This window comes from Gavia stellata, chromosome 22 (assembly GCF_030936135.1).
Source record: "Gavia stellata isolate bGavSte3 chromosome 22, bGavSte3.hap2, whole genome shotgun sequence".
Classification (NCBI taxonomy): domain Eukaryota; kingdom Metazoa; phylum Chordata; class Aves; order Gaviiformes; family Gaviidae; genus Gavia; species Gavia stellata.
The window spans coordinates 183,869-195,734 of NC_082615.1; the positions used below are offsets into that span (position 1 = coordinate 183,869).

Sequence of the window (11,866 nt, forward strand, 5' to 3'; positions counted from 1 at the left end):
CCTAGATCCCAAAGGTTCCCGCAGCTCAGCCCAGCTGTTGGGAGAGTGGACCACTCCCAAAGGCAAAAGCTGGAGGCTGGCTCCTTCTCTCCCATGTCAAAGAGTATAAAACGGTGTAGGTGTCAGGAACAGGAGCAGGAGCAGCAAGATCAGGAGCAGTGGCAGCAGTGGCAGCGGCAGCGGCAGCGGCCGCGGCAGCGGCAGTGGCAGCGGCAGCGGCAGGAGCCGGAGAAACAGCAGCAGGAGCAGTGGCAGCGGCAGGAGCAGCATGCTGACGAGGTGGCCGAGTGGTGAAGGCGATGGACTGCTAATCCATTGTGCTCTGCACGCGTGGGTTCGAATCCCATCCTTGTCGGTCAGCCCAACAATGGTCAGAGATTCTGAGTGTGAGGAGCTCGTTGTGTGCCCCCAAGCAAGACTTTGTTTTGAGATGAGAGTTGCCTGGAAAGAACTTGCAAGGTTTTGAAGTGGCTCAGGACACACCTCAACCTCTTCTGTCTCCACATAGGCAAGAGGAACAAGAAGGGAATGAAGGAAGATCCAGGGAACTCACACGACGGTCAGCCTCTCCTCAGTCCCTGGGAAGATGATAGCGCAAAACATCCTGGAAGCAGTTTCCAAACATAGCTAAGCACAGGAAGGTGGTTGGGAGTAGTAAGCATGGATTTACGAAGCAGAAGTCATGCTTAACCAAGCTAGCAGCCTTCTCCGGTGAGCTGACTGGCTTGGTGGAGAAGGGAAGAGCAGTGGATGCTGTTTACCTTGCCTTCAGTATGGCTCAACCAGCCACGGGAACGAAAAACAAAATACGTGTAAACCACTTTCTGTCACAGAACATTTCAAGTAAGATTTTTTTTTTTCTGGGAGACATTGCTCTTGTCTGTTCACAGAATCTCAGAATCGCTGGGGTGGAAGGGACCTCCTGAGAAACTTTAGTGCAAGCCAACTGCTCCAGCAGGGTCAACTTGAGCTGGTTGCTTAGGACATAGTATCTCCAAGGACGGAGACTCCACAACCTCTCTGGGCAACCCGGTCCACTGTAAGAAAGTGGTTTCTTGCCTTGAGATGGAATTTCATGTGTTCTAATTTGTGCCCATGTGCCTCTTGCGCTGCCAGCTGGTACTAATGAGAAGAGTCTGGCTCCCTCTTCATCCCCTTCCGTCAGGTATGGGAAGAATCCCAGCTCTCACAGCCTCCCCTCGTATTTCAAACACACCAAGCCCTTAACCAGTTTTTTTAACAAAGCAGGGATCTGCAGGGATGAGGCGTGTGGAGGCAGGAGTAGCCAGCAGCCAGCCACGCCACCAAGGGATGTGCTGTCCCGGGTGGTCACGAGCGACTTGGCAGGAGTCAGAGGGACAGGGACGATCCATCGTGGGTACGAAAGGCACAGAGGTGGCTGGAGCCTCTTCCTGCCCACACGACCTCCCCTCTCGTGCACACATTTGCACTTCTCCCTCTCTGGCCACCTGCCTCCCTCTCCCAATCCCTGGACATTTCCTTGGGATATCTCTACCCCACGACCGTGGGCCTCTCGCTCTCTCCACCCTGCTCTCCTCTGGGCGCACTTCCCAGTAGTTTTGCACTTCCAAGGATGCCTCGTGGCTCATGGTGATCAGCACCTGTGAGCAGCGTGCCTGGACACACCAGCATGCAAACAAGATGCGAGGAGAAGAGAGTGGGGTTTGGCCAAGGGGCTCAGAGCTCAGAATGCTGCTGACCCCACCCCCCTACCCACCCCGCCGCCAGCCTTGCATATCCCTAAGGCCTGTGAGCCAGGTAAAGGGGACCTCTGCCCCCACTGCCAGCCCAGCTGGGTCTGAATCCAGCGGGAGAGTCTGTGGGAGATGAGAAAGGGGCTGCCTGCTGCGGAGAGGTCAGCTTCTTCATCGGCACCTTAATCTCACCTGGCCAGCCTCAGGGAAGAGAAGAGCAGGACTCTTTCTCATCGACAGACGAGCTTGGTGGTTTGCACAGCCCAGAAGGATCCCCTTCTGTTCGGTGGCTGCTGAACCCAGGAGCCCAGCAGAGCTCAGGCTGCCACAGCTCCACACCCCCAGGCCCAGCCAGCAGCGAGGCTGAGCGTGCCTCCCGGGAGGCACACACACACACACACACACACACACACAAGTCCACGTATACAACCCATAATCACACGGCTGACCACACCGATCCACCCAGGCAGAAACATTCAGCACTCAACAAAGGGCACTGAGGGCCTCGTCCAGGTCCCCTGTCTGGGGAGCACAATGAAGGTCTGTGAGTGGGAAAATATCACACACATGTACAACGTGGATCCCTCCATCAGCTGGGCTGAGACACCCCACCTACCCTGTAGCTGGTCCCTGGCTCCAGTTGGCCTGGAAACCCTGGTCCTTCTGGTAGCCAGCTCCTCCGGTTCTCTCGACCCTAGAGACTCGCACGCAGACACAAACAGCCCCTACAGTGTCTCTGGCAGTTGGCCAGGACCCTCTGGTGCCTCCTGTAGCCAACTCCTTCTGTGATCTCACCCTTAGAGGCACACACCCGTACGTGGCTCCCAAGCCACTTTACCAACTCGCTGCATCATCTGGCTTGATACTTGAGAGCAATCACACACTGACTTGAATGCCCTCACACACTCCACTTGCTGGCACATTATTTCCACTCACCCTGGTCTGTCCAGGTGCCGGCACCCCAGACAAACAGTCCCAGTGACCTCTGGTCCCACTCAGTGACTGGCACCACCGAGACAGGAACCACGGCAACCTGTGGTTTGACTCCAGTCGCTGGCCCCTAGACTGCCGTACACCCACATACACACAGAACGGAGAGCCCCTTGGCAGGGAAAATAGTTAGGAATAGAACTTAAGAAGAAGACAGGGGAGGCTGCACTCGTCAGAATCAGAGTATGCCCAGGCAACATCCTGAACAGCAACCAATTCTTGAGTGACAGCCATGCTACCCCATCTTCCCTCTAGTTTTGTCATGTTTCTTCCTCCCGGTACCACCCTGAAGCCACCCTTCCCACACCTCTGGTTCCTCCCCCAAAACATCCCATACTGAGTCTCGTGCTGTCCTGTGATGCTCTTCCCCTGCACTCATCACAGTTTTCCAGTACTTAAAGGCCGCTACAAAGAGGACGGAGACTCGCTCTTCACAAAGAGCCACGTGGAGAGGCAAGGGAGCAACCGGGAGGGGTTTCGCCTCGATAAAAGAAAGACATTTTTTACAGTGAGAACAATCAGTCACTGCAACAACCTCCCCAGGTAGAGTGGTAGAGTCCCCATGACTGGAGGTTTTCAAGATGCAATTGGACAGGGTGCTAGATAATCTCATCTAGGCTCCCTTTCCCACAAAAGGTTGGACCAGAGGATCTCTCGAGGTCCTGACCAATCGGAGTGATTCTATGATTCTATGAAGATTCGGGCTTCCTTCACACTTTCTTTTGTGGCTTTCGAGGTGTGCCGATGTGTAGTGGGGCTCCTTCCACAAGAGCTCTCGCGCCAAACTGGCCTTGTCTCCGTTGCTATGGGATGTCAGGGACGGAAGACGAGGCGCTTTCAAGCCCAGGAACTACGGAGAAGCCCGTAGTTTTTCCAAGGGAGGAGCTCTTTTGGATACTCAGCTGGTTGGGATGGGAGAAGAGGAGAGAATGAAACATGACTCTCTTGCAAAGCTGATGCCCAATGTCTTTAATGAGAAAATCAGAGGAAAATGGAAAAGGCGAGATGTTAAGCAATGCATTTTGGAGGCTGAGTAAAGCTCAGAGCAGCGCTGCCATCTGAAGGAAAACCTCCACGCCAGCGATGCTCCTTTTCCAATTCCCCTTCAAGGGTCTGGCAATCATGTATCACCTAGACCCGCTGCAACAGAAGGAAGGAGGAGGTATTTCGTGGGGAGCGTAAGGTAAAGCAGAGCAAGAGGGGGAAAGAGAGAGGCTCCCCGGGAAGAGACGGGAGGCCAGCGCAGGCCCCTTCTTCCTCCAGGCGGAGTGGTGGGAGCTCGGCTCCTCTGTGGACCGTGGCCGCGCTCTCAGGGTTGGCTCCAGGGCTTCCCTCGAGGCTCCTGGTGCTCAACCACGGGCAGGCAATCCACGGGCTTCAGCAGAAGAGATTGCCCCGTCCCAGAGGCCCGCAGAGCCCACGGCCCAGACCGGACCACCCAAAGCCCCCGAGCCCCAGGGAGCCCCCAGAAGCGATGGGCACACTGCCAGCGCTGAGAGAGCTCCCCACGGCAGCCGACGCGGTGGATCCCACAGCTGTGCTCTGCGGGAAGGAGCTGAGGATTGGGCCCGGCAGCGTCACCGTCACTGGCGAGGGCTGGATCACAACGCTGGAGTCGGCACACCGCATGATGCACGGCTCGTTGCAGCTGTTGGCAAGCAGGGTTGGGCCACAGGCGGCTGGCAGGCACGAGCTGTAGCACGACATGTCTTGCGGAGGGAGGCGACCCTGCAAGACCGGGAGGGAGCAGAGGGCATTAGCTGTCAGGCCCTTTCAGACCCCCAGCTTGGCTCCTCTGAGAACAAACGGTGTCTGGGTAGGGCCAGATGTCCCCGGCAAGTTCCCTTCCGAGGCAAGAGTGACCAAGGCAGGTCGCTGCACTATGGATGGGTGAGGAAGCACCTGGTGACCGGTTAGACGGTACTGATCGTCCAGCCTCAGAGTTCAGCAGAGACACTGCTACAAAAGAGCCCAAGCGACTCCCTCTTGGAAGGGAACAAAGCCTTCCCTCTTCCCTCGCCACCTCACCTCCCGGGAGAGGGAAGCAGAGTGTATTTTCAAGCCTGGACCACGTATCAGAAGGACTACGCGCAGAAGGGAAGCAGTCCCCCTGACAGAAATCCTATCAGCGGGAAGAGAAGGAGTGAGTTCTGACTTACCAAGTTCACCGTGGAGAGCAAGGGAAGAGATGTGGATGGAAGGGCCTGGAGTGGCACAGTCATTTTTATATGGTGAGCCAGCGCCTCAGGAGACCTGGAACACGCCTTCTTTGTGAAGCACGTCAACAAGCAGCAATTTGAGGCTTGCATAGCACAGCCAAGAGATGAAGAGCTTGCCTCTTTCATCTGAAAGGTCTGGCTTGCATTTCCCTGTTGGGTGAGAGTGCAGTGATGCACTAGATGCTGGCTCCTCAAAGCAACGGTCATTTGAGGTCCCATGCCAGTTCCCAGAAAAGGGTTTCAGTAGCTCCAGGCCCTGTGTGTGGGTTGTGCACATCCTTGCTGGGGAACGTGACTACCGCTCTCAGTCAGGCCTTCAGCTGTGGAGCACTGCTGATGAAGGGCACTCACGTGGGTCTCCTGTTGAAGGGCTGAGGCTGACCCGGAGAAACACAAGGCCCTGCAGGGCCGTGGAAGGGTTCAGCAATCAGCCAAGCCCCGGCTGGACGCCTGTCTGGCTGAGGGACACGGAAAGGAGGGGACTCACATCCCCACAGGTGGTTGGAAGGTGAAGGCCAAAGAAGGACCCTCTGTGCGATGGAGAGAAGCACCGCTGTGTGAAGGGATGGGGGCACTGGGACCATTCCTAGAGGTGGCCAGGAAGGTCTGTGGTGGCCTCAAACCAAAGGAAAAAAGGGGAAGGGGAGGGGGGAAGAAGAAGGTCGTCTTCTATGGAAATCTGTCCATTCTCATTCTCAGAATTCTCGTTCTCAGAGTGCGTAGTTCAGCCCCAAGGGTGCTGGGTGGCCTCAAGGTGGCTGAGGAGTAAACTCACAGGCATTTGACTGAGGGTGCTTTTCACTTTTGGTTGCCTTGGCAGCCCTGGGAAGGACACGTCCTCTTGTGGCTGCGGTTCAAAGCAGAAGGCATTTTGCAGAGCAAGGATGGGCCTGTGCTGTCCGTTTCCTGCCCTCAGGTGTTACCACACACTTGCTGAGGCAGGTGGATGCACGGGCCCTCTCCTGCTGCCTCAGCTTTGCTCAGGCGCAGCAAATGCCAGGCTCTTCCTGCGGTAGAGGAACGCCTCCCCACCCTTCCCGCATCCATCGGCGGGGCAGGATGGCAGGCCAAGAGCCGAGATGCAGCCCAGCGATGGTACTCACTGCCTGCTGTAGTGGAGCTGTGACGGGCTGTGTCATGCTCCTGTCTGGTGGCAAAGGAGGCTACGTGAGGAGCAGAGTGTCTGTCCTGGTGTCTGCTGCTCTTTGCAGACCTCTCAATTGCCAGAAGGGAGAGCAGAGAGGGAGGAGCAGCAAGGCTGTACGCAACTTCTCTCCTTACCCACCGTGGCCTTTGGCATTTGCTGGTGCACATCAGTAGTTTGAGTGCTCATCCATTAGTGCACCATCTGGGAAGAAAGCAGCCACAGGGCAGGTCCTCCTATTTGGGGAGTCTCCCTCGGGGCTGGCTCCTGCTGGCAGCTTCCCCCGTGGAGATTGCTGTGGGCAACCTGTGCCTCTCCTGCGGGGCTGGGCCACGTCTCAAAGGGCCACGTCTCGGGACGTTGGGGGCTGGAAGAGGTAGGCAGCCACTTCCCTGCCCTTCAGTTGAGGACACGCTGGGGGTCGAGTGCCTCACAAGTTCCTCACAGAGCCTCAGAGCCTTTCAGGAGGGAGCATCACCGGCTGCTTTGTCAGTGCACTGCTAGTTCCACCTGCAAAAGAGGCACGGGTGGCTGCCTGCCACGCTGGCGCCATACTGACTCCTGGGACCTGTTTCTGCCTGTATGGAGTGAGCACGTTTCTGCTGTGAGCTGTTTCACTGGGTCGACCGTCCCGGCAGGGTGGCACAACAGCCCCAGAGCACGGCCCTGCTGGAAACGATGGCAGAAGTGAGACAGAGCCATCAGTCCTTTGCAGGAGAAGACAAGAGCCCCCTGGCCAAGACCCTTCCCAGAAACGGCATGGCCCCCTGGCTGAGAGCGTGGCCCAGCATCCCAAGCAGCACGGGCAGTCAGAGGCTTTTTCCAGGCAGCTCTCAGGGCTGGCGACACGCGCCTGGCCTTTGACCTCCCCCCAGACCTTTCCAGACAGCCACAGTCTCCTCTATGTCTCCCAGGGTAGCAGGGAGCACCATCTGGTGCCACTCAGCGGCTGCAGCCTCTGTCCAGTGGTCTGTCACACCGGTCTGTCAAAAGAGCAGGCTCCCCAGGCCCTGGACACATAGGGGTGGCAACTTTCCTCAATTTGGTCTGTGCTCCAGAAATGTCCGGGAGTGGGAAGGTCAGGGCATGTCCATGCTGTCCTCCTCTGGCTGCTCTTTCACCAAGGAGCATGACAGGATCTCAAGGAGTCACCAAGTGGTTGGGCAAGATGCTAACCGCCATGACAACACTGTACAAAAAGCTGCATTTCTGCAGGAATGTGGACATGAGGTTGCGCCTAGGGTCCTCTGCAGGTCTGAATCCATTTCCCCCAGAGCCCCTGATGCCAGTGCATGGATGATTCGCACCGAGGTGGAGCTGAGGTCTCTCGTACTGCCTCAGCACTTTTTGGTGACTCACAGGTGACTCCGAGGTGGTCTGCTGGTGCCACCTTGCAATTAAAGGGCCCTGAATGTGCCAATCCGTCCCTGAGCCAGGGAAAACAAGCCAGACCCTCTTGGGTCGGTGACCCTGAACAAGCCACCGGGCAATGACGCAAAGATGAGTGTTGTTTGGGAAGACTGCGCCAAAGCAAACAGGTGCACTGGGTGATGGCTCACTTTTGGGCATGAGTCAGCAGGCTCCTTCATCGCTCTCCAGGGCCACGTTGAGCCGTTGCTTCTCCTCAGGAGAGTAATGAGGCACTGGTGTTGCCCAGGGTCGGCCTCAGCCCGTCAAAGAGAGACCCTTCTGAGTGGCCTTCAGGCATGCTCCACGGGCAAAGTCCTAAGTAAGTGGTGGCCATGTTCCCCAGGAAGGGCAGGACGCGCACAACACCTGCTCATGGCCTGAATCTGCTGCAAGGCTTCACCAGCAACTGGAATGAGACCTCAAGCGAGCGTTGGTCTGGGGAAGAAACATAATTGCTATCTACAAAATCACTTCAGTGCTACCCAGGATGAGAAGGGAGCCAAGCATTTCAGGCGAAGGAGGCATGTCTTTCATCTGCCAGCAGAGCTCTGAGAAGCCAAAATTGCTGTTTCTCAACATGCTTCATGTTTGTGTCATTTCTCAGCTCCCCTGGGGCTCTGGGCCGCAGTATAAAAGTGTGCCCAACTCCCAGCTCCTCTATCCTCTCCTCGTGCCTTCCTCTGCTCTGTGAAGTCGGTAAGTCTCAGTTCATTTTGCCTCTCGTCTCCTCCTTTGGCAGGACTGTTTTCGTGGAGAGGGCTGCATGCGTTTTGCCTCCCTTGTCCTTGGTGAATGGTCTAGGATGTGAAGCAGGGCATTGGTTGGTTTCTTTGCCAGCCGTGGTTCTTTCCAAGGCTCAGGACGTACGGCCAGCACTCTCTAACCAACAGCTGGGCACTTCCTCCACCATTCGCAGGTCAGCAATGCTTCTTTTGCATTCTTGACATGACGAGGAGCTTCCTCAGGAGAGCTAGTCCCACCACAGACGTCTTCTTCCATAGGGGCTGCTGTCTTCAGAGGCCCTGTTGAGTTTTACTCAGACACGTCCCCTCTGGAGAGAAGTGGGTGAGAGGAGCCTGAGCTGACAAGACCAGGGGTCTCGTGGGCGGGGGGTGGGGAGAAGGAGACCCGTTTGGCTGAGTGAACAAGTTGATGCTGGTACAGGGGCTGATGATCAGGAAGTACACAGCCCGATGCCAAGAAGAGGGAGCCTCTTGGTCTGCTGTAGAAAATCTTTCCCTGACTGAGGCCACAGCATCAAGGCTACGCTCAACCCGTCTGAAAAACCTGGCATCCCTTTCCTCATGCTGGGAGGGGGCTTACTGAGAACTCTCTCTCTGGGGCGCCTGACCTACCCGATTTTCAACGGCAGCCTTCAAGGCTGAGCAAAGGATTGTTGTGAAATATCCCCGCAGCCTGCAGACGTACCCTTGGTAATGGAGCAACTGGAGGTAGCAGAGTGCCTCCGTGCGGCACGCATGCCTGGGAGTGGCAAGGCCAGCTGAGGCATAGGCTGCGAAGGAGCTTGACTTGGACAGGTGGAGCTTCCTTGCGTTTGGACGGATCCTCTCAGATCACCCTTCAATTACAAACAAATACCCACCGCAGGCCCACCAAAATGCTCAGAAACCCCCTCCCTGCACACACTGGAGGTCCATCAACTGTTGGGCCATGCCACTGCTTCCGCCTTTGAGAATGTTTACCAAGTGAGACCCTGCATTCACGAGGGCGTTGCAAGTAACTCTGGCCAGGTTAGGCCAGATCCCTGTGGGTGAGACATCCCACGTGGGTGAGAGAAAAGATACGGCAGGGTGTGACCAGGCAGGTTAGGGCGGCGGAGAGGAGGGTGCATTGTGTGTCCTGCCGAAAGCCCAGCAGGGCACCGTTGCGGGCCTTCCCGCTGAACACAGTTTTCATGACTCGTGCCCCATCCCAACTGCTCAGCTCTTTTCACTGAGCTCCCAAGCACTGTTTGTTCTCAGAGGAGCCAAGCTGGGGGTCTGAAAGGGCCCGACAGCTAATGCCCTCTGCTCCCTCCCGGTCTTGCAGGGTCGCCTCCCTCCGCAAGACATGTCGTGCTACAGCTCGTGCCTGCCAGCCGCCTGTGGCCCAACCCCGCTTGCCAACAGCTGCAACGAGCCGTGCATCATGCGGTGTGCCGACTCCAGCGTTGCGATCCAGCCCTCGCCAGTGACGGTGACGCTGCCGGGCCCAATCCTCAGCTCCTTCCCGCAGAGCACAGCCGTGGGATCCACCGCGTCGGCTGCCGTGGGGAGCTCTCTCAGCGCTGGCAGTGTGCCCATCGCTTCTGGGGGCTCCCTGGGGCTTGGGGGCTTTGGGTGGTCCGGTCTGGGCCGTGGGCTCTGCGGGCCTCTGGGACGGGGCAATCTCTTCTGCTGAAGCCCGTGGATTGCCTGCCCGTGGTTGAGCACCAGGAGCCTCGAGGGAAGCCCTGGAGCCAACCCTGAGAGCGCGGCCACGGTCCACAGAGGAGCCGAGCTCCCACCACTCCGCCTGGAGGAAGAAGGGGCCTGCGCTGGCCTCCCGTCTCTTCCCGGGGAGCCTCTCTCTTTCCCCCTCTTGCTCTGCTTTACCTTATGCTCCCCATGAAATACCTCCTCCTTCCTTCTGTTGCAGCGGGTCTAGGTGATACATGATTGCCAGAGCCTTGAAGGGGAATTGGAAAAGGAGCATCGCTGGCGTGGAGGTTTTCCTTCAGATGGCAGCGCTGCTCTGAGCTTTACTCAGCCTCCAAAATGCATTGCTTAACGTCTCGCCTTTTCCATTTTCCTCTGATTTTCTCATTAAAGACATTGGGCATCAGCTTTGCAAGAGAGTCATGTTTCATTCTCTCCTCTTCTCCCATCCCAACCAGCTGAGTATCCAAAAGAGCTCCTCCCTTGGAAAAACTATGGGCTTCTCCGTAGTTCCTGGGCTTGAGAGCGCCTCGTCTTCCGTCCCTGACATCCCATAGCAACGGAGACAAGGCCAGTTTGGCGCGAGAGCTCTTGTGGAAGGAGCCCCACTACGCATCGGCACACCTCGAAAGCCACAAAACAAAGTATGAAGGAAGCCCAAAATTTCTGTTGACTGCCCTTGTGCTGCATTGATTTCATCGGGGACTCAACAGAGCGCTGGATGAATGAGAGCCAATGATGGCCCTGGCTACTTTGTTAGGAAAGTCTTTGTTAAGAACCCACAAAGTGAATCCCAGGAATTTTTCATATCCACAGCGGGCAGTGCCGGCAGTCTGGGGAAGGAGCTCGGCAGAGCATAGCGTTTCCCAGGCCAGTCCTCCCTCTGACCGTGGGCTCCTGCCCCGGAGGCAATTGTGAATCTGCCAGTCCTCCTTGTTCACATGTCTTTGCAATTACACGCCCACGGGGTGGGCTGGGGCTGGAGAAACCACTCCGAATGATCAGGGTGCAAGTGGTTCTGGTCTTAGCCCCCAAGGCTGTGCACTGCTCCCCTTATCCAATGGGGACAGCATTTCTGTCCCCTTATCCAAGACAGGAATGAAGCAGGCGGAGGAGAAAGAGGGGCTCCCAGAGCCCTGCCATCAGTGTCCATCCCACGGTGCGCAATCCCATACCCACCAGGGGCAGCAAGCCTGGCCTCTGCACCATTTCCCCCAGCTCAAGGTCTGACCTTCAAGGCACAGAGAGGTCTGGGCTCAGGGGAGCAGTGCAGTCGTTTCAACTCTGTGCAGCACTGGAGCTCTGGCAGGTGAAAAGAGGGGTTGTGTGCAGTGGGGCTGGTGCCCCTCAGCTCCCTCTTCATTCCTGACTGGTAGCTGTGCTGGGAGAGAAGCAGCCTGTGATGAGATGCTGGGTGAGCGCCAGGGAGAACAGAACAGAGACGCCACGGCCAAGCCTGAGGCACATGCTCTGTCCTGGTGAAAAGTCCTCCAGCCAAGTGTGAGTGACTCCTGTCCATATGAGCTGGTGGTATCCTTCCAGAACGTGAGGGGGACGTGGCTGGTGACAAATTAATCTCAAAGTCAGGCTCAAGTCATTTGGAGGTGCTGAGCACTCCAGGGTGACTCTCCCGTGTTCCTTCCTGGGAAGGAGCGTGGGGCTTTGCTGTTCAGTCATTTTCTGATGTGAACACCGAGACCTAGATCCCAAAGGTTCCCGCAGCTCAGCCCAGCTGTTGGGAGAGTGGACCACTCCCAAAGGCAAAAGCTGGAGGCTGGCTCCTTCTCTCCCATGTCAAAGAGTATAAAACGGTGTAGGTGTCAGGAACAGGAGCAGGAGCAGCAAGATCAGGAGCAGTGGCAGCAGTGGCAGCGGCAGCGGCAGCGGCCGCGGCAGCGGCAGTGGCAGCGGCAGCGGCAGGAGCCGGAGAAACAGCAGCAGGAGCAGTGGCAGCGGCAGGAGCAGCATGCT

General features: G+C 57.0%; 1 non-coding gene across 1 annotated transcript; it reads left to right on the top strand.

The window, feature by feature from the left end:
* Positions 1–273: 273 nt before the first annotated feature.
* Positions 274–355, top strand: TRNAS-GCU (transfer RNA serine (anticodon GCU)). The gene has a single exon. It is a non-coding gene; the product is annotated as a tRNA-Ser (tRNA).
* The last annotated feature ends 11,511 nt before the right edge of the window (positions 356–11,866 follow it).